The sequence below is a fragment of the Aotus nancymaae genome, unplaced genomic scaffold, assembly GCF_030222135.1.
Source record: "Aotus nancymaae isolate 86718 unplaced genomic scaffold, 86718_ANA_hifiasm-v0.15.2.pri h1tg000040l, whole genome shotgun sequence".
NCBI classification, from domain to species: Eukaryota; Metazoa; Chordata; class Mammalia; order Primates; family Aotidae; genus Aotus; species Aotus nancymaae.
This window is the reverse complement of record NW_026988454.1, coordinates 70,343,734-70,370,852: the sequence shown is the minus strand read 5'-3', so window position 1 is coordinate 70,370,852 and position 27,119 is coordinate 70,343,734. Positions and strand designations below refer to the sequence as shown.

General features: G+C 37.3%; 2 non-coding genes and 1 pseudogene across 2 annotated transcripts; 1 reads left to right on the top strand and 2 right to left on the bottom strand.

Moving 5' to 3' along the window:
* Positions 1-8,641: 8,641 nt before the first annotated feature.
* LOC105711439 (small ribosomal subunit protein eS7-like) lies at positions 8,642-9,272 on the bottom strand (annotated as a pseudogene).
* A 326-nt stretch (positions 9,273-9,598) lies between these two features.
* On the bottom strand, positions 9,599-9,735 carry LOC135268455 (U4 spliceosomal RNA). Its single transcript, XR_010336779.1, has one exon. It is a non-coding gene; the product is annotated as a U4 spliceosomal RNA (small nuclear RNA).
* Positions 9,736-26,431: 16,696 nt separating this feature from the next.
* Positions 26,432-26,538, top strand: LOC135268481 (U6 spliceosomal RNA). Its single transcript, XR_010336798.1, has one exon. It is a non-coding gene; the product is annotated as a U6 spliceosomal RNA (small nuclear RNA).
* Positions 26,539-27,119: the final 581 nt, after the last annotated feature.

Genomic DNA, 27,119 nt, shown 5'->3' with positions numbered 1-27,119 from the left:
AAGGCAAATATGGATGTATCTGTTTTCCCATACAATGTGTTTGTTATCAATCATTTTCCATAAATTTATAGATGAAAAATATATCTCAAGTTATTTTAATTTGCTTTATTTTGAGAGGAATCTAGCATCCATGTATATATTTTTCAGAGTCATTTGTGTTTTCTTTTCTCTGAATTGATTGCACATATCCTTTGAACAATATTCTATCAGTTAGTTAGCCTTTATATTCATTTCTAGGACTGCTTTTTAAATTAAAGGTAAGGTATTATTTAGATATATTAAAATACAACCATTTAAAATATGTAATTTGATGTGTTTTGACCAATGTGTTCACTCATATAGCCACTAACAGCCAACACATAGGACATTTCTATCCTCCAAAATGTTCCCTTGTGCCCACTCATATAATCAATTGCCCCTTCCCAAAACATTCTCAAATATAAGCTACTTAACAAGAAGTTGACTTAATTAAGAAGGACTAGGTAAAGCATTGTTTCATTAGCAGCCTAATTACCCTTCTCCTTTGAGTTTAATTTGTAAGTAAGGCAGAAGGGTGAGTATATGACAACCTTATCATCTTAAACTATGAGCTGTTAGAGGACAGGAAACATGGATTTAATGTATATTATACTGCTTTTAGCATTTGTAAGTGTTTAATAGATTTTATTGTCAATCAGAATTTGCTTCTAACTAGAAACTAGCGATCAACTGGTCATAAAAATGAAAAAATAACTAACTCATAGTTTACAATATAAAACAGTGTCTTCTTACTTGATGTTTTATTCCTGACTAAACAACTGTGACTAAATACTTACATTCTTCTGAACAAAAAATGATGATATCAATAGTGTACAGACCTTTTCAACAAAATTACAGTGAGCAATCCATCCTCATATTGAAGTGCTCTACTGCAGAGCTGATGTGTAATCACTGAGCCCCAGCCAGCTTCTCAGGGCTGAAGAGGAAAGCTATTTTACCCCTATAGACCAGAGGGTTAGTTTTCAGTTACTGCAATTTGACTTATTTTATACATGGTTTTTTATCAGTGTGGGAAGAATGAAAGTCATAGAATCTGGAGATACATGAAGGTCATCTGAATTAATTTTAAATTTATTACTCTAGTTAGCACGGAGATCTTTAACCTTTTCTAACAGCCATTCTGGCAAATAAATGTGAATCTACTATAAAATATCAAGTTTCCAACACCAACAACATTTTAGATAGGTTAAATGGGGGCTGTTGCTAAGCAAGTAGCATTCCTCTAAAATTAAAATCAAACAAAAACTCCTTCTTCATTGGAAGTATCTAAATATGATTAAGAGTAGGTGCTACTTAAGACCATATTTATGGTGACCTTCTACATCAAGTGGCTTTCACCATTCAAAATAACTTGCATATTCAAGTAAATCTCTGTAATAAAGAATAGTCTTTTTTTCTAAAAACCTGACAAATATGTTCACTCATGTAGCCACCAACAAAATAAAGACTTAGAATATTTTAGAGAAAACACTTCCCCAAGCAGCAGCATGCTTTACTTGGGCTAGCCACAAAACTAACATAAGCCCTAAATAACCTAATAAATCGATAGCTTAATCCCATGTCAATGCCTCTCACCCTCAACCAGTAGACTCTTTCAAATTCAAATAACTCCACCTGTTTTCCTAAACGCAAAAAGAAGCCTAGTCAAAAAGTTGCTACATTAATATTTTCTCTATGTATAAACTAAATTTGAAGTCCTTCCAAACTCTAATTTTGCTCCAGGTCAGGTAATTTTTCTCCAGAAAGTTTCACAATTATTAAATTTCTTATTCTTTAGTTTCTGAACAATTCTACATGCAGTTTCTTGGTACAATATCAATGAAACCTTTCCAAGCCATTCTTGTTCAATGATAATATGAGAAGAAATGGTAATCAATATGTTCACATTTAAATTTATGGCCACAGTTCCACTTTGGGGCATAAGTTTATTGGTGTGCAAATATGATCCAATTTTAAAAATACTACAGTGTGGGGGTTTTGAGAGAGATATTCCAAACAAAACAAACTTATGAAGAACTCAAATGAATAATACCTATTGAATTAAACTACACAGAAAAAGATTAATTAATAATTAATAATCAGGAGTAACTTATCAACATATATTTTAATCCATTCCTGACCCCTCAGGCTTGTTCTTCCTTTGGGTCAAAAGAGTGTCTAAACAGAGAAAACAGAAAAATCTTACAGAAAATGAAACTAATGTGAATATGCTGAAACCTAAAATCTAAGAGGCAGAATCATCCTGTGGATGTAGTGAACTTTATAAAATACTAACAATAAAAAAGTAATATTAGTAGACTTTTTTAGAAGTTGTACACTGATTAAAACAAAGCTCTCTTCAAAATTATTAATTTTTCATTATTCATTTTGTATGCATTCAATAGAGTAAAATTCCATGTCAGAAAAATATATATATTTTTTGAAATCAGCCAGAAGTTATCAAATGCAGGTCATTTGACTAAAGTACATGACAAAGCTGGTTAATGCCATTTCTAAAAATTCAAACACAAAGGGGGCAATTTGGCATCAAAATAAATAATGATGGTAAAATATTACAACCTATTGAATAAAATAAAAATTCATGAGTCTAAACTAATATGAACACATAATACACACAAACATGCACAATGAGGGAGAAAAGAAAGTTCTTCTTTTGCAATGGAATGTTAATTAATAGCTACAGCAAGAACGACAGAAAATTTCCATTTTGCAACATCATAGTAATAATTGATTCAGGCAAGAGTCATCAGTGAATGTCCCACAGATTTATTAATTACAAAGACAAAAATGGTAACTCTCCAGAAGAAAAATTTGGTAGACAGCACCTTCAATGAGTGATAAAGGTTGAGATCATTAGTAATGGAGCTAACTGAATCTCAAACCACCTGCTATAATGCACCAAGAAGGACACAGAAACATTTGTTTGGTATTCTTGGTAAAAATGCATAATCTAATTTCTAATTATGAGTTAACATCAAACAAACCCAAACTGAGGGGCACGCTATCAAATAACTAGCCTGCACTTTTTGTAAATGTCAAGATATGACTCACAAAGAAAGACTGCAGAACAGTCCCAAATTTTAAAATGTAACTAAATATAATACATAATCCTGGAATGGATCCTGGACTGGGGAAAAAATAACCATACATAACATCGTTGGGACAACTGATAAAATCTGAATATGGAACATGGATAATAGTAATGTTTCAGTGTTAACTTTTCTGATTTTATCATTGCATTGTGGTTATGCAGGAGACTATCCTTGTTCATGGGAAAAACACATTGATGTCTTTAATACAAATGAGCATGATGTCTAAAATTTAAAATTTACCCTCAAGTGTTTCAGAGAGAAATACAAACATATATTTAGAAAGAATAAGTGAAAATAATAGGGCAAATGGGGTCAAAATTTAAGCAATTTGTATATCTGAGTAAAAGTACATATAACAGAAATTCTGTATACTGTTGTCGCTTTTTTGTAAGCTGAAAATAATGCAAAAATAATATGTAAGAAATAAAAAAGGATATAGTCATTAAACTTTCTTAGGAGACCATAGGAAATGTATAAAAATATTCTTTAAAAGATTTGGAATCATGGAAACATAGTAGGAATCATACAAATTTATGCTAAATAATCATTAGCAAGAAGAGCTCATGGGATTGCATACCTCTGGGCTATGAACAGCCCAGGCAAGGCTGGCTCCATCCTCTTGGCAGAGAGTGGTCTCATCTCTAGTGGTACCATGTGCCATAGTACTCTGTTTAGTTCACATCTTAGCTACATGGTTTGGAGCACTCAGTTCCCTATTTGTACAGTTATTTAAATATAAGTGTGTTTATTTGGGAAATAATCACTGATCCTCTTTGATAATATAAAATAATTATTTACTCAGTGTTCACAGCTAGGGCCCTTTGCAAATAGAGCTATAAACAACCAGCAAAAAAAAAGAAATTAGCCTACAACTCTTGAGGAATATATCAGTTTCATAAAATGAGAGACATTGCAAAACTACTGATAGAGATTAGTCAAACATTTTACATACATATATGCATATTAAAAAAGTCCACCCTAGTGGCTCAGTTTGTTTGACTGCATGTATGTGGCTGCAAATACAGTCAGAATAGCAGTACTTTGCTGAGTTTTTTAGTCAAGATGAAAATTTCTTAGACATAGGATTCCCTTTTAATAAGTGGTTAGCGCCCCTAAATATTTTCTTCATATTGTACTTGTTTTGCCCCCAAAATATCATTCAATTCTCAAACTAGAGAAAGACTGGTCTCTGCAGTAGTAGCTTTAAATCTCACACACCAAATCTCAAAACATAAGAAAGTCATTTAACCGAGTCTAAAATTACTCCCCTGCTAAATGTGGCTATACTGGTATTTATGGCATAGGACTGTAAATATTTAAAATGTTAAATGCTTTTTAAATATTTAAAATGACAAATACATAGCATAGTGCTTGGTGCATAATCAGAACTCTTACAAGAACCACAGATCACAGTATTTTTGCCTAGAAAGACATGTGCTTGGTAATCATGATGATAATTGTTTAATTGATACATAGTAGCCCCATGTATTTATGATGCATATGAAGATTTTCTTTAGATATGTGCACACAATACATAGAGATTAAATCAGGGTAAGTGGGATATCTACTACCTCAAACAATTATTATTTTTTGTGTGTGTTGGGAACATTCCAGATTGTCTTTTCTATTTTCAAATATACAATAAATTGTTAACTATAGTTTCCCGACAGTGCTATTGATCACTAGAACTTATTCCTTGTATCTTACTGTATTTTTGTACCTGTTAACCAAGCTCTCTTTATTTCTTCCTCCATGCTACCCTTCCTAGTCTCTGGTAACCAACATTCTACTCTCTATCTTTATGTGATTCATTTTTTTTTTTTTAGTTCCCACGTATGAGTGAGACCATGCAAATAAGCTGTGCCTGGCTTATTTCACTTAACATAACGCCCTCCAGTTTGATCCATGTTGTGGCAAATTTCTTATTGAGCTTTTCTTCGCTCTCTCAAAGTGATATATGTAAACAAACATTCCTTACATGTCGAGCAATATATGCATTGAAAATAATTTAAAATTAATTATTCAGCTCTTACGCTCAGCTACAATGGCCATTCATTTATTGGAAGCAGTCAGATGCTGATGTAGAAAAGTGCATCAGTTCTCCTATGTGCACTGTTTCTATTTATAGTAGCTACTAGACAAGGCTGTGGGAACAGAGACCACAGCACAGCAGCCACCTTCCAGTGGCTGTATGCATTTACTTCATGTTATAAGAAATGCCTTTTGTCACATCCTAAGATCAACAAACACATTTTATTTCATTACTTGTGATGGTTTTCTATTGAAAAGTCACAAAATTTCTAATTATAAAGACTTATTTTTACCTCCAGGACTTTCTAAAACACACACATCTACTTTTGTAGACAGATGAAATTGCTCATTACCTTTTTGAAGGAGTTGAAATAGAAAGCAGTTTTCTAACTATGAACCACAGCACTTTCCTATTCTTCCTAGAAGTGGCATGTTAATAGGAAAAGCTACCAAAAAGAGCTATTTCTGTTTGTTTGGGCATAGAAAATAATCCCTAGACATGTGATGTCATTTCAGATTTATTTCTCTCTCAGTGTTCCTTTGCATATGTTGTTATTACTTTTTAAGAAAGCATACTGAAAAAGAATATATAACAGGATAAAACACTCTCCCATGAGGCTTTGAAACAGATCTTACATCATTAAGTGCCAGGAATAATAATTTGTTTTTTTTGTTGTTGTTGTTGTTTGTTTGTTTTCACACATTCTACTTTCTGAGCAGGCAAAATGGAAAATCAGAAGAGAACAGATCTCAGGGACCCTGCTTTCTCATGTGTGCTATTTATTTTATGTTTTTTTTCCCTTTCTCTCTGAAGTCTTATTTATTTACATGTGTAAACACTCTCAAATCTCTTCCAGTTTTCTCATTCCCAGACAAGCTTCTAGAAAGAAAAGTCCACCCCAGTGGCTCAGTTTGATCTGGTCATGTTTGGCAGCACCTCTGCTTTCTGCCCTCTGGCTCCTGAGCTCCTCAAGCCACCAACATGGCCATCACCCACTTAGCTGGAAAAGCCAAGGGACCTGTCTACATCCCGTTCTGGTTTGGACATGCTGAAACACTCCTTGAAATTGTTACTTCCCAGTGTTCCCCACTTGCCCTTCTCACAGATCTCCAGTGTGTTATTCTTAATTGCCTGGATGCCTCCCTTTTCCTTAAATATTGGTGTTTCTGCTTTTTTCCTCCCTCTCCTCAGTCTACATACTCCTCTGAGATGTTGAACGAATTCATTCCCATAGCTTCAAATTTCACCTGGGTTCCAATGTATCCTATTTGTAGCACAATTTCTGTCCTGTAAATCTTCTTTATCAGACAAATCTGCTTAGATAGGCAGTACCTCAAACTCCACATTCCAGAACAGAGTTTAGTATCTTCCCACTACCCAGGCTGCGCCTTCTCCTGTGCTTCCTCCATTGGATGAAGCAACCTATAGTAATAATACTAGCTCACATTTATTCAGTACTTATTCTGCACCAGGTAGATTGCTACTTTTCCTTTTTTTCCCCGGGGGTTCGGGGGTACATGTGCAGGTTTGTTACATGGTAAATTGCGTACCACTGGGGTTTGGTGTACGAATAATCCCATTACCGAGGTAGTGAATATAATGGCTGAATACTCGGCTGTTCGTTTTTCAACCCTTGCCTCCTCACCGCCCTCCATCCCCTAGTGGTCCCCAGTGTCTCTTGTTCTCATCTTTCTGTCCATGTGTACTCAAGAACCATCTATGACAAACCCATAGCCAACATCATACTGAATGGGAAAAGCTGGAAGCATTCCCCTTGAGAAGCAGAAAAAGACAAGAACGTCCACTCTCACCACTTCTGTATGTTTTTCATACGTGCTCTTGCATGTGATGTTCATCACAACTCTAAAAAGGGGGTAAAATTGTTGTAAGATTGTTATCCCCATTCTATAAATGAAAGTGGCAAGCACAGCATGATTAGAGAAACTTGCCAAAGCCAAACATGGCGTAACAGACAGTCCAGGGAACTTCAGATCCAGATTCTTAACCACTATGTCAGACTGTCTCTCTTTCATCTCCTGCTCTCTTTCTTTGATTGATAACATATTTCTTAACATGATCCTCTCTGCAACAGCCTTGGTTTAGTTTTCATTATTTATTGCCTTGATTGCTTTATAAAAGCTTTTTTAAAAATTATTTACTATAGCTACTAAACAATGGAGCTATACTACATTTTACTGTGGGAATCATCCTCAAAACACCAATCTGATCACATTAAACCACAGACCCTCACTATGACACAGTAGGTCTCTCAAGATCAGATTCCTGTCTATTTACTCAGTCTCCTCCCTCTTTCTTTGTTGCTTTCTTGCTTTCCTTCTTTCATATTCAAACATGTTTCAATCATACCAATACATGCAACTGGTTAAAAAAAAAATATTAGATTGAAGCATAGTAAATCACTGATATTCAGCCAATTTTAGTCTACTAAATAGCAATTTCATATTTGGCTTATTATTACTGAAGTTTAAAATGGAAAACAGTAGCTCCTTCCTTCATCCCTCTTTAGCACCAAGTAAGTATACTCTTCAGAGACAACCATTTTTTATCATTTCAGTTGGTTCTGGATGGTCCCTCCATATTTCTTATACTATACTAAAAGAGTTTAGGTTCAGCACTGACAAACACAAAGGCATGACTTAAATAAGATAAACAGAGTTTTTGTTTTTGTTTTTTTCTTACATAAAAGAGGACACAGGGAGGAGAACATCACACACTGGGGCCTGTCAGAAGGTGGGGGCTAGGGAGGGATAGCATTAGGAGAAATACCTAATGTAGATGATGGGTTGATGGTTGCATCAAACCACCATGGCATGTGTATACCTGTGTAACAAACCTGCACATTCTGCACATGTACCCCAGAACTTAATTAAAAAAAAAAAAAAAAAAAGACTTGCAGTATAAACAGCCAGACTTCTCCCGGTTCACATTCCACTGCCACTAGAATATGGCTTCTGTCCTCATGGTCAGAGGTAGAATCTGTCTTTTAGACATCAAGATGGAAAAAATGAACAAGACAAAAAGGCAAAGGGCACATGGGCATACTGTTCCTTGAAGGATTCCAGATGCTATCACTTGAAAAGTGTACATACATCTCATGAGCCAAAACTTCACCCCAACCTGAGGATGGAGAAGTATTGCTTGCACTAATCAGCCATGTGCCAAAGCCTCCTTTGATTGAGAGACAGCTTCTGATGACCTCTAGAAGTCTCTGCTATAGGTTTATAGTTGTCTATCTAGATCAATACTTCAGATTTTATCTTTAAATTTCCATATATGACACATATGCATTTAACTCCTATACTCCCACCTCGTCTCTCTTATTCCTTACATATAGTTAAAAGCTACTTTCAGTTAAATCAATATAATCTGATCCAGAAAATATAACTCATTGCAAATAAAAAGTTAACAAAACATTAATATTTTTTTACCTTGAATATATTTTATTCAGTCTTTTTGTTTACAATTGAAACTCTGAGAATTCAAAATTAACATCCTTGCCCATGAGCTTCTTATGGACACCAGAAAAAAAAATTTAACCTTGTTTTCCACATTGTTCTGCTGTGCTTTAGCCAAATGAACCTTTATGAGCTGGCTGCCATCCAGTTTCACGTGGATTCTCTTGCCCACAATTTTGCTCGGGAAGACCAAGTCCTCAAGCATCGTGTCATGCACAGCTCTCAGAGTATGGCTCCTGGGATACTTTTGCTTATTTTTTGTAAAGTTTTTTTAAATTAGCTTAGACAGAATTCTCCTCTGAGCGATAAAGACAACATGCTTCTCACTAAAGTTTTTCTCCAATTTGCTACTAGCTAGTCTTGGATTTTCTGCAAAGATTGCAGCTGAGAAGCAGGAACAAAGATTATGATAGCTTTCCAACCACCATCAACTTCAATTTCCTTGACTTCTGTAATATTCAGCTCCCTGAGCTGAGCCTTGAGGTCTGAGTTCATCTGCAGCTCCAGAAGAGCCTGGGAGATGCTGGTCTCAAATTCGTCTGGCTTCTCATCACTGGGCTTCACGATCTTGGCACTCGAGCTGAACATGGCCTTGTCCTTGCTGAGCACCAGCTTAGGAAAAGAATCAAAACATTTTTTATAGAATTTTTGGTTTACTATTGTGTCAATTTTTTAAAAAAATTCTTTTGCTTGCATAATTTTCATTTAAATATCCTTAATACTTTCCTTCATCTCTAAGTTACCACCTACAATTTCATCCATTCCATTAGGTCTGCGTTTTTTCTGGATGGAGCTCTGCATCATGGAGGCCTTCATTCTCCTGCTCTGAACAAGACAGTTGCTCTCTAAGCCTTCCGAACAGTTTTCAGCCAGGCACTTCTTTTGCTACTCTCCTTTGTTAGAGACATGGTTTCCTAGATTCTATGTTTTCCTCTTTGTTTTCCTTTTTTTAATTTTGGTCACTAGAGACTGTCAAAAATTGCCAACTGACTATGTTTCAAGTTATCTTGGTGGGGTATTTGGAGACGTTTTCAATTAGCAATAATTGCACCTGTGATAAACCTCACTGGCTGCCATACTCCCACCGTGCAAAGCTTATGCTTTCCTCTTTCTTGATTTATTCCTGTATTTTGCTGGAACACATCCTCCATCAATTGCTTAACACAGGTTCCATGAGGATGTTTTCATCTGTTCTTTTCATTGGTTTCTTAAGTATGAAGTTCTCAGTAAGATACATAAAGGTAGAAAGATGATAGATGATAGTTAACCAGACAGACAGACACAAAGAGGGTGGCTGGATGGATAGATGAGATAGATAGACAGATAGATAGATAGATAGATAGATAGATAGATAGATAGATAGATAGATAGATAGATAGAGAAATGGATGGATGGATGAAAAGAGAGAGAAAAAATGGATAGATGGATGGACAGATAGATAAATAAAGCTTTTCCTTAGAATTCTGAAAAACATCTTCTACTCTCTCATTGTTCTAGACTTTCTTTGAGATGTCTGGTGCTATTCTGATTCCTAGTCCTTTACATGTGTCTCTTTTTCTAACAAAAGGTATTTATATCTGTGTTCTGTAATTTTCTTTATGTCTGTTTTCTGAAGTTTCACTATAAAGTACCTTAGTGTGGATCATTTTCAGTTTTGGCACTGGCAACTTGGTAAGGCCTCTACATCTGGATATTAATACACTTCAATTCTAAAATATTTTATTGTATTTTTATCATTTTTATCATTTTCTTCCTTCTATTTTTGTTATTTTTTCTTTCTTTTTGGAGCTTAGCCTGCTCCAAAAGAAAAACTTCTATATTTATCTTCTAAGTGTCTTCTTTTTTCTAATATTTTCCACCTCTGCTTTGTTTGTTTTCTGTTTTTTAACTGAGACAGAGTCTCAGTCTGTCACCCAGGCTGGAGTGCAGTAGTGTGATCTCAGCTCACTGCAACCTTTATCACTTGTATTCAAGCGATTCTCATGCCTCAGCATCCCGAGTAGCTGGGACTACAAGCACATAGCACCACACCCCACTATTTTTTTTTTTTCTAGTACAGACGGGGTTTCACCATGTAGGCCAGGCTTGTCTCAAACTCCTGATCTCAAGTTATCATTCACATCAGCCCCCCAAAGTGCTGGGATTACAGGTGTGAGCCACTGCAACTGGCTTCCACCTCTTTTTTGTTTTGTTTTGTTTTATTATACTTTAAGTTCTGGGGTACATGTGCAGATCTTGCAGGATTGTTACATAGGTGTACACATGCCATGATGGTTTGCTGCTTCCTTCCCTCCATCACCTAATATTAGGTATCTCTCCTAATATTATCCCTACCCAATCTCCCCACCCTCTGCTATCCCTCCCCTAGGACTCCACCCTCCAACAGACACCAGTGTGTGATAATCTCCCCCCCGTGTCCGTGTGTTCTCATTGTTCAACACCTGCCTATGAGTGAGAACATGCGGTGTTTGGTTTTCTGTTCTTGTGTCAGTTTGCTGAAAATGATGGTTTCCAGATTCATTCATATCCCTGATAAGGACATGAACCCATCCTTTTTTATGGCTGCATAGTATTCCATGGTGTGTATGTGCCACATTTTCTTTATCCAGTCTATCAATGATGGTCATCTGGGTTGGTTCCAAGTCTTTTCTATTGTAAACAGTGCCACAATGAACATACGTGTGCATGTGTCTTTATAATAGAACAATTTATAATCCTTTGGGTATATACCCAGGAATGGAATTGCTGGGTCAAATGGTATTTCTATTTCTAGATCCTTGAGGAATCACCACACTGTCTTCCACAATGGTTGAACTAATTTACACTTCCACCAACAGTATTTCTATTTCTAGATCCTTGAGGAATCACCACACTGTCTTCCACAATGGTTGAACTAATTTACACTTCCACCAACAGTGTAAAAGTGTTCCTATTTCTTCACAACCTCTCCAGCATCTGTCATCTCTATATTTTTTAATGATCGCTATTCTAACTGGCATGAGATGGCATCTCAATGTGGTTTTGATTTTCATTTCTCTAATGACCAGTGATGATGAGCATTTTTTCATATGTTTCTTGGCCGGATAAATGTCTTCTTTTGAAAAGTGTTCATATCCTTCACCCACTTTTTGATAGGGTTTTTTTTTCTTATAAATTTGTATTAGTTCTTTGTAGATTCTGGATATTAGCCCTTTGTCAGACAGGTAGATTGCAAAATTTTTTTCCCATTCTGTTGGTTGCCAGTTCACTCTAATGATTGTTTCTTTTGCCGTGCAGAAGCTCTTAAGTTTAATTAAATCCCATTTGTCTATTTTGGCTTTTGTTGCCATTGCCTTTGGTGTTTTAGTCATGAAGTCCTTGCCTATGCCTATGTCCTGAATGGTATTGCCTAGGTTTTCTTCTAGAGTTTTTATGGTGTTAGGTCTCATGTTTAAATCTTTAATCCATCTTGAGTTAATTTTTGTAGAAGGTGTAAGGAAGGGGTCCAGTTTCACCTTTCTGCACATAGCTAGCCAGTTTTCCCAACACCATTTATTAAACAGGGACTCCTTTCCCCATTGCTTGTTTCTGTCAGGTTTGTCAAAGATCAGATGGTTTTAGATTTGTGGCGTTACTTCCAAGGACTCTGTTCTGTTCCATTGGTCTATATCTCTGTTTTGGTATCCGTACCATGCTGCTTTGATTAATGTAGGCTTGCAGTATAGTTTGAAGTCAGGTAGCATGATGCCTCCAGGTTTGTTCTTTTTTGCTTAGGATCATCTTGGCTCCATGAGCTCTTTTTTGGTTCCATATGAAATTTAAGGTTGTTTTTTCCAGTTCTGTGAAGAAGGTCAAAGGTAGCTTGATGGGGATAGCATTGAATCTATAAATTACTTTGGGCAGTATTCCATTTTCACAATATTGATTCTTCCTAACCATGAGCATGGAATGTTTTTCCATTGTTTGTATCCTCTCATTTCCTTGAGCAGTGGTTTGTAGTTCTTGAAGAGGTTTCTCATGCCCCTTGTTAGTTGTATTCCTAGGTATTTTATTCTCTTTGTAGCAGTTGTTAATGGGAGTTCACTCACGATTTGTCTTTCTGTTTGTCTGTTCGTGGTGTATAGGAATGCTTGTGATTTTTGCACATAGATTTTGTATCCTGAGACTTTGCTGAAGTTGCTTATCGGCTTAAGGAGATTTTGGGCTGAGATGATGGGGTCTTCAACATATACAATCATGTAGTCTGCAAATAGAGAAAATTTGACTTCCTCTTTTCCTAATTGAATACACTTTATTTCTTTTTCTTGCCTGACTGCTCTGGCTAGAACTTCCAATACTATGTTAAATAGGAATGGTGAGAGAGGACACCCTGGTCTAGTGCCAGATTTCAAAGGAAATGCTTCCAATTTTTGCCCATTCAGTATGATATTGGCTGTGGGTTTGTCATAAACAGCTTTTATTATTTTGAGATACATTCCATCGATACCTAGTTTATTGAGGGTTTTTAGCATAAAGGCTGTTGAATTTTGTCATAGGCCTTCTCTGCATCTGTTGAGATAATCATGTGGTTTTTGTCTTTGGTTTTGTTTATGTGATGGATTACATTTATAGATTTGCATATGTTGAACAGCCTTGCATCCCAGGGATAAAGCCTACTTGATCGTGATGGATAAGCTTTTTGATGTACTGTTGCATTCAGTTTGCCAGTGTTTTATTGAAGATTTTTGCATTGATATTCATCATGGATATTGGCCTGAAATTTTCTTTCTTAGTTGTGTCTCTGCCAGGTTTTGGTATCAGGATTTTGGTCTCTTAAAATGAGTTAGGGAGGATTCCCTCTTTTTGTATTGTTTGAAGTAGTTTCAGAAGGAATGGTACCATCTCCTATTTGAATGTCTGGTATTATTCGGCTGTGAACCTGTCTGGACCTGGACTTTTTTTGGTTGGTAGGCTATTACTTGCTGCCTCAACTTCAGCCCTTGTTATTGGTCTATTCAGGATTTCAACTTCTTCCTGGTTTAGTCCTTGGAGGGTGTAAGTGTCCAGGAACTTACCAATTTCTTCTAGATTTACTGGTTTATGTGCACAGATGTTTATAGTAATCTCTGGTGGTAGTTTGTATTTCTGTAGAATCGGTGGTAATATCCCCTTTATCATTTTTTATTGCACCTATTCGATTCTTCTCTCTTTTCCTTTTTTATTAGTCTAGCTAGCAGTCTACTTTTTCTGATCTTTTTAAAAAACCAGCTCCTGGATTTATTGATTTTTTGAAGGTTATTTTGTGTCTCTATCTCCTTCAGTTCTGCTCTGATCTTAGTTATTACTTGTCTTCTGCTAGCTTTTGAATTTGTTTGATCTTGCTCCTCTAGTTCTTTTAACTGTGACAATAGGGTGTCTATTTTAGATCTTTTGTTGTTTCTCATGTGGGCATTTAGTGCTATAAATTTCCCTCCAGACACTTCTTTAAATGTGTCCCAGAGATTCTGGTACATTATGTCTTTGTTATCATTGGTTTCGAAGAACACCTTTATTTCTACCTTTATTTCACTATTTAGCCAGTAGTCATTCAGTAGCAGGTTGTTCAGTCTCCATGTAATTGTGTGGTTTTGAGTGAGTTTCTTAATCCTGAGTTCTAATTTGACTAAACTGTGGTCTGAGAGATTTGTTGTTATGATTTCCGTTCTTTCGCATTTGCTGAAGAGTGATTTACTTCCAATTATGTGTAATTTTAGAGTAAATCTGATGTACTGCTGAGAAGAATGTATATTCTATGGAATTGGGGTGGAGAGCTCTGTAGATGTCTATTAGGTCTGCTTGGTCCAGATCTGAGTTCAAGTCCTGGATATCCTTGTAAATTTTCTGTCTCGTTGATCTGTCTAATATTGACAGTGAAGTGTTAAAGTCTCCCACTATTATTGTGTGGGAGTCTAAGTCTCTTCTTAGGTCATTAAGAGCTTGCTTTATGTATCGGAGTCCTCCTGTACTGGAAGCATATATATTTAGGATAGTTAGGTCTTCTACCTTTTACCATTGATCCTTTACAATTATGTAATGCCCTTATTTTTCACTTTTGATCTTTGTTGGTTTAAAGTCTTTTTTAACAGAGACTAGGATTGCAACACCTGTTTTTGTTTTGTTTTGTTTCGTTTTGTTTTGTTCTTTGCTCTCCATTTGCTTGGTAAATCTTCCTTCATCCCTTTATTTTAAGTCTATGTGTGTCTTTGTATGTGAGACGGGTCTCCTGAATACAGCACACTGATGGGTCTTGACTTTCTATCAAATTTGCCAGTCTGTGTCTTTTGATTGGGGCATTTAGCCCGTTTACATTTAAGGTTACTATTGTTATGTGTGAATTTGATCCTGCCATTTTGATGCTAGCTGGTTGTTTTGCCCATTAGTTGATGCAGATTCTTCATTGTGTTGATGGTCTTTACCATTTGGTACGTTTTTGGAGTGGCTTGTACTAGTTGTTCCTTTCCGTGTTTACTGGTTCTCTTGTAAGGCAGGCCTGGTGGTGATGAAATCTCTCAGCAATTGCTTGTCCATAAAGGATTTTATTTTTCCTTCACTTATAAAGTTTAGCTTGGCTGGATATGAAATTCTGGTTGAAAGTTCTTTTATTTAAGTTCGTTCAATATTGGCCCCCACTCTCTTCTGGCTTGTAGGGTTTCTGCCAAGAGAACTGCTGTGAGACTGATGGGCTTCCCTTTGTGTGTAACCCAACCTTTCTCTCTGGCTGCCCTTAGCATTTTTTCCATCATTCCAACCCTGGTGAATCTGACAATTATGTGCCTTGGAGTTGCTCTTCTTGAGGAATACCTTTGTGGTGTTCTCTGTATTTCCTGGATTTGAATGTTGGCCTACCTTGCTATGTTGGGGAAGTTCTCCTGGATAATATCCTGAAGAGTGTTTTCCCACTTGGATTTATTCTCCCAATCACATTCAGGTACACCAATCAAACACAGATTAGGTCTTTTTACATAATCCCATATTTCTTGGAGGTTTTGTTCATTTTTTTCACTCTTTTTTTCTCTAATCTTTCCTTCTCATTTTATTTTAATGAGTTGATCCTCAATCTCTGATATCCTTTCTTCTACTTGATTGATTGGTCTACTGAAACTTGTGTATGCTTTGTGAAGTTTTCATGCTGTTTTTCATCTCCATCAAGTCACTTATGTTCTTCACTAAGCTGGTTATTCTAGTCAGCATTTCATCTATCCTTTTTTCAAGGTTCATAGTTTCTTTGCATTGGTTTAGAACATGTTTTTTTAGCTCAGAGAAGTTTGTTATTACCTACCTTCTGAAGTCTGCTTCTGTCAGTTCGTCAAATTCATTCTCCATCCAGAATTTTGTTCCCTTGCTGGTGAGGAGTTATGATCCCTTGGAGGAGGAGAGGCATTCTGGTTTTTTATTTCATCCTTTTTGCACTAGTTTCTTCCCATATTCATGGATTTATCTACTTTTGGTCTTTGAAGTTGATGACTTTCTGATGGGGTCTCTGAGTGGATATCCTTTTTGTTAATATTGAAGCTATTTCTTTGTGTTTTTTAGTTTTCCTTCTAACAGTCAGGCCCCTCCTGCAGGATTGCTGGAGGTCCACTCCAGATCTTGCTTGCCTGGGAACCACCTGTGGAGGCTGCAGAACAGCAAGGATTGCTGCCTGTTCCTTCCTCTGGTAGCTTCATCCCAGAAGGGTACCCTCTTTATTTGTAACTCCCTGATGGGCTGCTGCCTTTTTTCAGAGATGCTCTGCCCAGCAAGGAGGGAGTCTAGTCACAGTCTGCCAGCAGAGGCATTGCTGAGCTGCCATGGGCTCCGCCCAGCTGCTGTGTAAACTTTCTTGCAATTTTGTTTACACAGGTAAGGTTAGAACTGCCTTGGTAATGGCAGATGCCCTTACCCCCACTGAGCTAGACCATCCCAGGTTGAGCTCAAACTACTGTGCTGGCTGCGAAAATTTCAAGCCAGTGGGTTTCAGTTTGCTGGTCTTTGTAGGGGTGGGACCTGCTGAGCCAGATCACTTGGCTCCCAGTCCTTTTTTTCAGGGGAATGGGTAGTTCTGTCTCACAAGCATTCCAGACACCAGCTAAAATGGCCACCCAGATTTTTGCTGGAAACCTGTGGCGCTTGTTGGCCTAGTGGGAACCTCCTGGTCTGTGGGCTATAAAGACCATGGGAGAAGTGCAGTACCTGAACTGGAGTGCCGGAGTGGCCGGAAAAGTCCCTGATGGCCTCTGCTGGGTAGGAGGGGGCGTCCTCTAGCCCATTGCACTTCCCAAGTGAGGCAGCAACCCACCCTGCCTCGGTTTGCCCTCCTTAGGCTATACCCACTGTCCAACCAGTCTCACTGAGATGAACTGGTACCTCGGTTGGAAATGTGATCATTCACCTTCTGCGTTGCTCTTGCTGGGAACTGCACTCCAGAGCTGTTCCTATTTGGCCATCTTGATGGAAGTCCTCACCTGTATTTTTATTGTATTTTGAGAAATTTTCTTAATTTTATGTTCCAAACCTTCTTTTTTTTTTATTCTGACCACCTGATTTTTTTGACTTACCTGTATGTTGATTTTTAAAGTTGTTTTCTGGGACATTTTAATAGTTACAATATGTTCTCACAAACCTTAAAATATTAATGGGAGCTGTGAAATTTTTATTTGGGAGCAGTTAATTCTGATTTATGCATTTTTTGCTCTAGGCACTTTCTCTGCATGTTTATTTTGCTTGTTTGTTTTTAATTTATGAGGCTTTACTTTTATGCCAAGAGATCTTTGGTTTAAATACATATTAAAAATGAAAACTTACAAAGCTAACAGGCAGCTTTCTAATATGGATGAGGTATGTCAACTCACATGTTTCACTTTGGATTGAGTGGGTGGGAGCCACACTTTCACTGGTAATTTCTAAACATCGATATGTGAAAAACATTTCCCAGGAGCCATTCTATTTTATAGAAGAGTTCTCCAGGCTCCTGACTGGAATATGTGTAATTAAAATTGAATGGGAATAAAGGAATAGAGATTAATCATCCTTGAGTGCAGCTTTATAATCAATATTCCTGAATTTTCCCTTAATCTCAAATATTCATTATTTAATTCCTATAGAGAAATAACCTACAATCTCTTGTATGAAAGCTACATGTCTAGTTATTGGTTCAATGTACACAGGGATAGAAGTAAGAGTTGAAGTTCCAGTTCCGTATTCAGACATGTAAGCCATTCCTTTGTTTGTATCATTTATAGTTCTAGACTTTACTTTGTATATCCTGAAATATATACCATCCTGACCCTTTGTGCATTTGAGGGGACAAACAAAAGCCTTCCTCTTCTGTATCACTTCTACTCTTTATCCTATCCAGAACTGATACTTAACTGACATTCACCAGTTTAGCCATGGCAGCTCATGAAATAGAAATACTATTGTCCTTCTTGGTTATTAGCTAGCACTCCAGAATCCCTGTACACCCCCTACCACCATGTCCTCTCCTTGGGAAGCCCCCTTTTCACATGAACCCACACAAACACTTCACAGGAAGCAGATGGTACACGGAAAATGGGATCATTGAAGGATTTAATGAAGAGATCATTTACGGCAGCATGAAGAGGGTTAAGGGAAATCAACCAACAAGGGATGGGGCAAGACACGAGAATCATCAAGATTAGAAAGCTACTCTAAGCTTGAAGAGGCAAGAAAGGAAACCATTGGTGTAACCAAGGAGAGCTACAGCTATAGAAGAGGATTACCCTACAGAAACTGTGGTCCTAGGTAGAGGATAGCAGGCACACAAAACCATGGCCCAGCAGGGAAAGAACAGTAGAATAATGATCCTAACACCCCTGATACCCCCTTTAGCTGAACCATCACGAAGTCAAAAATCAAGGGAGTCCTCTCAGCCCTAAAAGTTTAGTGGAGAGTACATCTAGAGAAGTCAAGGGGTGACAGAGACTATGCACACAACTGGCTCAGCAGAGGGTCCCCAGGAAACTCTTCTGCATGACAGCAGGCAGTTATTTCTGATTGCTTGGACCCTGCATCACACTTATTTTAAAATATTTTAAATAACATTTCTGCTTCTATTAACTTCTTACATTCACAAACTGTAACAAGCTTTCTACTAACATCCCCTCTCTCATTCTCTCTTTCTCGTGGATTTACACTTACTGTGCATGGGAGTAAGAGGGAGGTGGAAATGATTTATTCCATTTTAATGGAGTCTCAGGAGGGAGGAGCAAGAATTGCCTACGAACAGTTTGGCATCTTATCTAATCAAAACACTACTGTTTCCCTTGATCCAACTGCTGGATCCATTTGTAGATCTGTATAAATGCTGTGCCATCTCACAGTTCCAAGGCATTTTTCATCTACCTAGAATTATCCCTATTTACCTGGATAACTCCAAATCTTTCTATACATCAGTTAAAAAATCACCTCCCCTAGGGAGCCCTGCCTGGCCCTTCCCCAGTCTATCCTAAGTGCCCTCCTGCGTGCTTTTATAGCACTATGTGCTTACCACTATTGCAACGGTTTTCCCATTTTGTTGCAATTGTCTTTGTCTACCCTTCAATCACACTATTAGCAGGAATACTGTATCTATGTTCAGTGGTTCTCAATCTTATCAGACCAAGTCCTCCTATTTATAAGTATATTTAGTCCTTTTACTCTCCTAAAATGAGATCCACAGTTAATATATCCTCCATAAAAATATGCTCAAAATATCAAGAGGCTTGATGGCTTTTCCAGCAAGAGTGGAGCACGGCATTCTTGACATTCACCTTTTTGGACCAGAGGCCAGAGTTGCATTCCTGAGGCCAACTGCAGTACCCAGGGAAGATCAAGCGCATTCTGACCTGGCTTCAGGAGGAGGACACACCAACACCCTTACATGCTCAGCATGCAGCGCCTTGAACAGAAGACTTTTCTTTGCTGGCAACCAAATGTGTATCCTGCAGAGGTGTTTGGAGCAGTTACTGTGGTACTATGTTATATATACGATTTACCCACAGATGCTAAGTAATTGTCTCCAAGGGAGTAAAAATCTGGAATGCCAATGGATCTCAAAATCTTTTTGGGCAGTCTGGGATTCCCCACCAGGAGATGCAGATTTGGAACCAGCTTATGGCAGACATCAGTGGAGACATTTGAGATAGAATGCAAAGAGATGAATTCTGATTGTTCAGGTTAAGAAGAAGACCAACTGCCAAAAGTTATTGACAATGAAAACCAACCATGGTGACAAAAGAATCATCAGGTGTGCTTAGAACTCAAAAAAAATCTCCCTTTGATAGCTCTGGTGTCATGTCAGTTGCCAGTTTAATGGTGGACAGTAAAATTTACCAAAATTCAGGAAACGTGGGGTCCTGGGTGCCTTTTAGCATCACCTGATTCCATATATCACAGACCTGAAGCCAAGTGCCTGTACATATTTTGGAAGATGTTCATATATACCTAAATCTCATTGAGGCACTGAAAATTAATTAGACCTTTCTCCAAGTTCAGAACATTCAAAAAGTTAAGATAATTAGTGATGTCAAAGCTGAAGCTATTCAGATTGAAGGCTATAGCATTCATCTCACTATTAAAATTAGAAATGTCTATCTGAAATGCCTTTGCATATTTTCAGAGTTTGATCAGTCTTTTGGAGATGGTCTGACTGCCGTGGTGAAAATTTTTTGTTTGTGCTTCAAATGAAAAAAGAACTAGATCAAAACCCCATTAGTATCCTATCAGTTACTATGCATCATTCAGAACAGCTTCCACTGGGGATAATTCTTTTAGTAAAAAAGGTCCACCTTTTTAGAAAAACAATACCATTAATGTGATTAAGAATGTGTAAAAATTCTAACAGTATGAAAAAATAAGAAGACTGAAAGTTTATATACCCTTTAAAAATGCAAGCATTTCAAACCTATATCTGTATAAAGAAGGTGAGTGAATGTCAAGTGTTATATAAACAATATCACTATAGCAGTATTTAAATATTATTAACCACAATATACAATGTAGCTATAGCCTTTTGAAATACGTTTTGTATATTTCTATAAATATTATAAATCAGCATTCTGTTCTCAAATAAATCAACAAAATGACCTCAGCATAGCATAAGAGCAATAAGAAAATTATGTATAATAAATGAGACTAAATCATTGAGGAAGACAAGTCTTAAATTAGTCAGATGTTCACAACTATATGAAGAAGCACAATGAATACAGTAGCTCCTAATGCAGTTACAGGTATGTGACCTAAAAGACTCAAATACTGTATCACAAATAGCCTTTCCAGAAGGATGAATAACCTTGGTAAGTTCTGAACAAAGCAAAGGGTAATTTTATTGTGATTTACATAGTGTATTTGCATTCTTGAAAAAAATCAGCATATTTGAGTTAAATGGATTTAGACTCTGGACTCAAATAATTACAAAAACAAATCTTTCATCTATTGTCTCTAGACACATTTTAACCTTTTAGAAATTAGAAAATTCATCTTAGAGTCAATGGCTTCTTACAGTCTATTTCAACCAGGTTGCAGTCAAAATGAGGAAACTTGATCAGTTGTTCATATTCTCATCACTTCAATTGGGTTATCTGCTTTGCAAGTATTACATGTATTGAGTTTAATTGCTATATATAATGTCATTTAAAGAGATTATGTTATGAATCAGCATTCAAACAAATAATTATTCACAAGCATGGAAGCAGGACAGTGTACATCATTTTGAAATTACAAAGTATTTGTCATTGGAAGAATAACTATTATTGAATATTTCTCCCAGAGAAACCTCAAACTGCTTTACAGAGCACATTTTTTATTAAAAAACAAGACACCATAAATAAATGTCATCTTACATTTTCTTAATGAAATATATGCAAAGATAAACTATGATACGCTATTCAGTGCAACAGAAGGCAGAATTTGTAGATCCATCTGCATAATGAAAAGGAGGAAAATTTGTAGACCACTCAGAGTAGTTTAAAGAAATTTCAGAAGAAAAAGAGCTGTTGAGACTGATGTGTGTGCTGTGCAGAACTATACTGAAGGAGCTGTGTCATAGTATTATTCTCAGGATTCTTTCTTCTCAGTTACATATAAAATTATAGTACATCTTAAAATCAATGCTATCCTATATTGAATGAAATACAGTACTTAAATGTCTTGCAAAATATTTCAAAATCCTGTAGCACCTGGAATAATTCTTCATTGTGAAGGACTATCCTACAAATTGTAAGATATCTAGAATTCTTGGCTCCTGGCCACAAAATATCATGATTGACAACAAAAAGAAAAATCAAATAAATTGCAAAACACAACTGAGGATGGGGGTGGAAGTTGGGTACTGCTTCTGTTAGAAATTACTCTCCTAGAGCTTATCCCAGGAACTAGTATATAATAGGTATTCATAAGTGCTTTTTGAATGATAATTAATCAATTACCAAACTTTAAAATTTCCTAACAGGTTGAATATTGCTTGCTCAGTCATTGACCATTGTTTGAGAATGGATCATTTAATTATTCATATTGTGGGCTTTAGTTCTCTAGTGTAAAATTTTTGCCCTCCATTTAATAGTGCATTGTTTTAGCAACTGAGATCATGGTATGATTCATTTTATAATTCATTCACATACACATTCAATAAATAATACTTATTAACAATTTACCATGAACCAGATATTGTACTAAGTACTGTGAAAACTATGTAAAATAACATACATATAGACTGTATCCTTGCTTAGCTTACAATGTCAAAAGCAGGAAATTTATAAAGCAATAACAATAAAATGAGATAACTACTCTAGAGAGAGGAGGGAGGTAGAAATAAAATTCATTTGAGTTTTAGTCATACTAATTCATTTTGCCAGTGATAGACACATTCGTATTTGGAAGGCAGATAGCACTGTCACTTCAGTGTCTCTGGAGGCTACCATAAAAATCCCATTTCTGTGAGTCTTTAGCTCGGTAGAGAAAATGATTAGCAGAACAACTGTGGGTATGGCATTTTCATTTTATATTAATAATAATGAGGAACACTTTAAATGACAAATATTGAAATGAGAATCTCTATTCAAGCTGTATCCCACATTTATTTTCTCAAGAGCTCTGCAATGTCAGTCTCAAAATGGGTCCAGTAGAAGTGCTCAGCAGTGTGCTTTAAAGAGCTGTCCAGCGAAACATGTCCTAAACATTCTCCAAATTGAACACAGAGAAAAGGTGACCAACTAGATGCAGTCACAAAAATGCCACTCCTACTGAGAGAGACAAAATTATCAAGTAAACCGTCATAATTCAGGAAGATCTTCAGAGAGAAAATGCTGCGAGTGGATGGAGAAGTGATGCAGGAACCAAGGCAGAAGAGGGATGAAGCTGGGAATCCTGTGCAGGATACCCGAAGCCAGGGCCAGTTCCAGCTCCAATTGGCTTCTGAGAAAGGGGTGAGTGAGGGAACTAAGGGACAGCTCACTCTTGCTGCAGACCTCTGGAATCCTAGCTACAGGAGACTCTGTATCCCCCAAGGACATGTCAGCTAGCAGGGGGATCTCCCTAAAGAGCAGGCAGAGACAGGCCTTTGGACGGCATGGAGTCTAGGAGCTTTTGTACACTTGGTTCTCCAGCAGAGAGCAACCACAGAAGCCCATCCCCCAGGGTTCACCATTTCCCTCCAGGAGGTGCAGTCCCAAGCTGATCTCTAAGCCAGGAGAGAGCGGGTCCAGCTTCACCACAGGACTGAAGGCATCTGCTCTGCAACCTCTTCTGCCTGCTGTTCCCTCATAGGGTCTATGCCTAGCTTCCCTGCAGGAGTGGGTGCACGCCCTTAGTGAGTTGCTGCACCTGAGTACTTTCCTGGGGACACTGGAGCACACTGGATCTCTCATTCCTACTAGAACCCAGACCCAAGCCAACATCCCAGTGCTGCCAGGGCTGTAGCAGGCAGTTAAAGAGTACAAAGCCAAGATCTGTGGCTGGCACTCAAGTGGAGGAGGAGCTCTCATCCTCAGAACACTGAGAAGGGTGAGATGCACAGATTCCTGGGACAGTGAGGGAACAGAGTGTGCCTCCCTCCTCAAGGCCATTTCAGAGAGCATGTTCATATCTCCCTACCACAGCCTCTGCCCAAGGGGGCCCTGCCACATGGAGGCCCTAACAAAAAACATGTAGATGCAGCACCAGCCATCAGAGGGGTTCCCCCAAGGTCCAGGAGTAGACATGGTGAGGGAGTTGTTTCCCTTGCCACCACAGAGAAAGTCTACGAATACAAGGTAGTACAAAAGAGCCACATGACTGGGTATTAGCTTAGCTACTGGCCATTATTCTTAAGTGCCATCTACTGGATTCCAGCCCAAGCTACAACACCAAAAATTTATCTAGCTAATGTATACACCTGTGGATCCAAGGGCAAGAACTGACCCACATATAAAGATCCTTTACAGAGCCCTGGCCATCTAGAAGCATCCATAAATGAAGCCAATTGAATGTACTCAACTTAAACCACAGTTAAAGGAATACCAATTCTCCCAGATGAGAAAGAATCAGCACAAGAAATTTCAGGCAATCTAAAAAGCATTCCCTTACCTCCAAATGAGTCCCCTTACCTCCAGATGAGTTCACTAGCTCCCCAGAAATGGTTCTTAACCATTCTAAAGTGGCTGAAATGGCAGGCATAGATTTCAAAAGCTGGATGGCAGGGAAAGTCATCAAGATTCAGGAGAAAGTTGAAACACGATCAAAGGAACCCACAGAATCCAGTGAGATGGTCCAAGAGCTGAAAGACAAAATAGCCATCATTTTTTTATTTTTTCTTTGAGACAAGGTCTCACTCTGTCACCCAGGCTAGAGTGTGGTCACACAATCAGGGCTCACTGCAGCCTCAACCTGCTGGGCTCAGGTGATCTCACCCTCCAGAGTAGCTAGACTGCAGGTACACATGATGGCACCTGGCTAATTTTTTGTATTTTTTGTAGAGAAAGCATTTTTCTATGTTGCCCAGGCTGCAAAATAACAATCTTAAGAAAGAACCAAACTGAACTTCTAGAGCTGAAAAACTCACTACAAGAATTTCATAATACAACTGGAAGTATTAACAGCAGAATAGACCATGCTGAAGAAAGAATCTAGAGCTTGAAGACTGGTTCTTTGAATCAACTCAGACAAAAATAAAGAGAAACGAGTTAATAAAAATGAACAAAATCTCTGAGAAATATGAGATTATGGAAAGAGACCAAATCTATGACTCATTAGCATTTCTGAGAAAGGAGAAAGAATAAGAAACTTGGAAAATATATTTGAAGATATATAGTTCATGAAAATTTTCCTTATCTTACTAAGAGACTGACAGGCAAATCCAAGAAATACAGAGAACTCCACCTAGATATTACACAAGATGTCCAATCCCCAAGATGCATAGTCATCAGACTCACTGAGGTCAACACAGAAGAAAAAAATCTTAAAGGCAGCTAGAGAAAAAGGTCAAGTTATGTACAGGGATCCATCAGGCTAGTACCAGACCTCTAAGCAGAAACCTTACAAGCTGAAAGATATTGGGGACCTACTTTCAATGTCCTTAAAGAAAAGAAATTTCAACCAAGAATTTTATATCCTGCCAAACTAAGCTTCATAAGAAGAAATAAAATCCTTATCAGATATGCAAATGCTGATAGAATACATTTCAACTAGACCAGCTTTATAAGAGGTTCTGAAGTGAGTGCTAAACATGAAATCAAAAGAATAACACCTGCTACCACAAAAATACACTTACGCACATAGCCCACAGGCACTACAAAGCAACTATGCAATCTAGTCTACATAACAGCCAGCTAACACAGTGACAAGATCAAAATCACATATATCAATAGTACCCTTAAATGGGCTAAACATCCCATTTAAAAGATGCAGAGTGACCATCTTGGTAAACAAAAATGACTCAGCCATCTGTCATTCAAGAGATTCATCTCACATGTAATGACAGCCACAGGCTCAAAATAAAAGGATAGATAAATGTTTACCATGGAAATGGTAAACAAAAGAGAACAGAAGTAGCTATTCTCATATCAGAAAAATACAGGCTTTAAACCAATAAAAATTAAGAAGGACAATTAAAGGCATTACATAATTATAAAGGGTACAATCCAACAAGTAGCCTTAACTATCCTAAATATATATGCACCTAACAATTGAATACCTAGATTCATAAAACAAGTTCTTCTTGACCTAAAAAAAAAAGGCTTAGCCAAAAATACAATAATAGTGGGATACTTCAACACCCCATTGACAGTATCAGACAGATCATCAAGTCAGAAAACTAACAAATTCTGGATTTAAACTCAACATTTGACTAACTGGACCTAATAGACATCTACAGAACACTCTACCGAACAACCACAGAATATATATTCTCATCTACACACAGAATGTATTCTAAGATCAACCACCTGCTTGATCATAGAGAAAATCTCAATAAATTAAAAAACTCGAAATCATACCAAGCATACTTGTGGACCACAGTAAATAAAAATAGAATCAAGATCTCTCAAAACTATACAAATACATAGGAATTAAACAATTTGCTTTTTTAATAACTTGTTTGTAAACATTGAAATTAAGTCAGAAATCAAAAAATTCTTTGAAATTAATGAAAATAGGGACAGAACTTAACAAAATCTCTAGGATGCAGCCAAAGCAGTGTTAAGGGGAAAACTTATATCCCTGAAGATTTTCAGCAAGAAAGTAGAAAGATCTCAAATTAACAATCTAACATTGAATCTAAACAAACTTGAAAAAAAAGAAAGAGCAAACCAACCCCAAAGCTAGCATAAGAAAATAAATAAATAGTGCTCACTTTGGCAGCACATATACTAAAATTGGAATGATACAGAGAAGATTAGCATGGCCACTGTGCAAGGATGACATGCAAATTCATGAAGCGTTCCATATTTTTACCATTCAGGACATAGGCGTAGGCAAGGACTTCATGACCAAAACACCAAAAGCATTGGCAACAAAAGCCAAAATAGACAAATGGGACCTAATCAAACTCCACAGCTTCTGCACGGCAAAAGAAACAGTCATTAGAGTGAATCGGCAACCAACAGAATGGGAAAAAATTTTTACAATCTACCCATCTGACAAAGGGCTGATACCCAGAATTTACAAAGAACTAAAACAGATTTACAAGAAAAAAACAAGCCCATTCAAAAGTGGGCAAAGGATATGAACAGATACTTTACAAAAGAAGACATACATGAGGCCAACAAACATATGAAAAAATGCTCATCATCACTGGTCATTAGAGAAATGCAAATCAAAACTACATTGAGATACCATCTCATGCCAGTTAGAATGGTGATCATTAAAAAATCGGGAGACAACAGATGCTGGAGAGGATGTGGAGAAATAGGAACACTTTTACACTGTTGGGAGTGTAAATTAGTCCAACGATTGTGGAAGACAGTGTGGCGATTCCTCAAGGACCTAGAAATAGAAATTCCATTTGACCCAGCAATCCCATTACTGGGTATA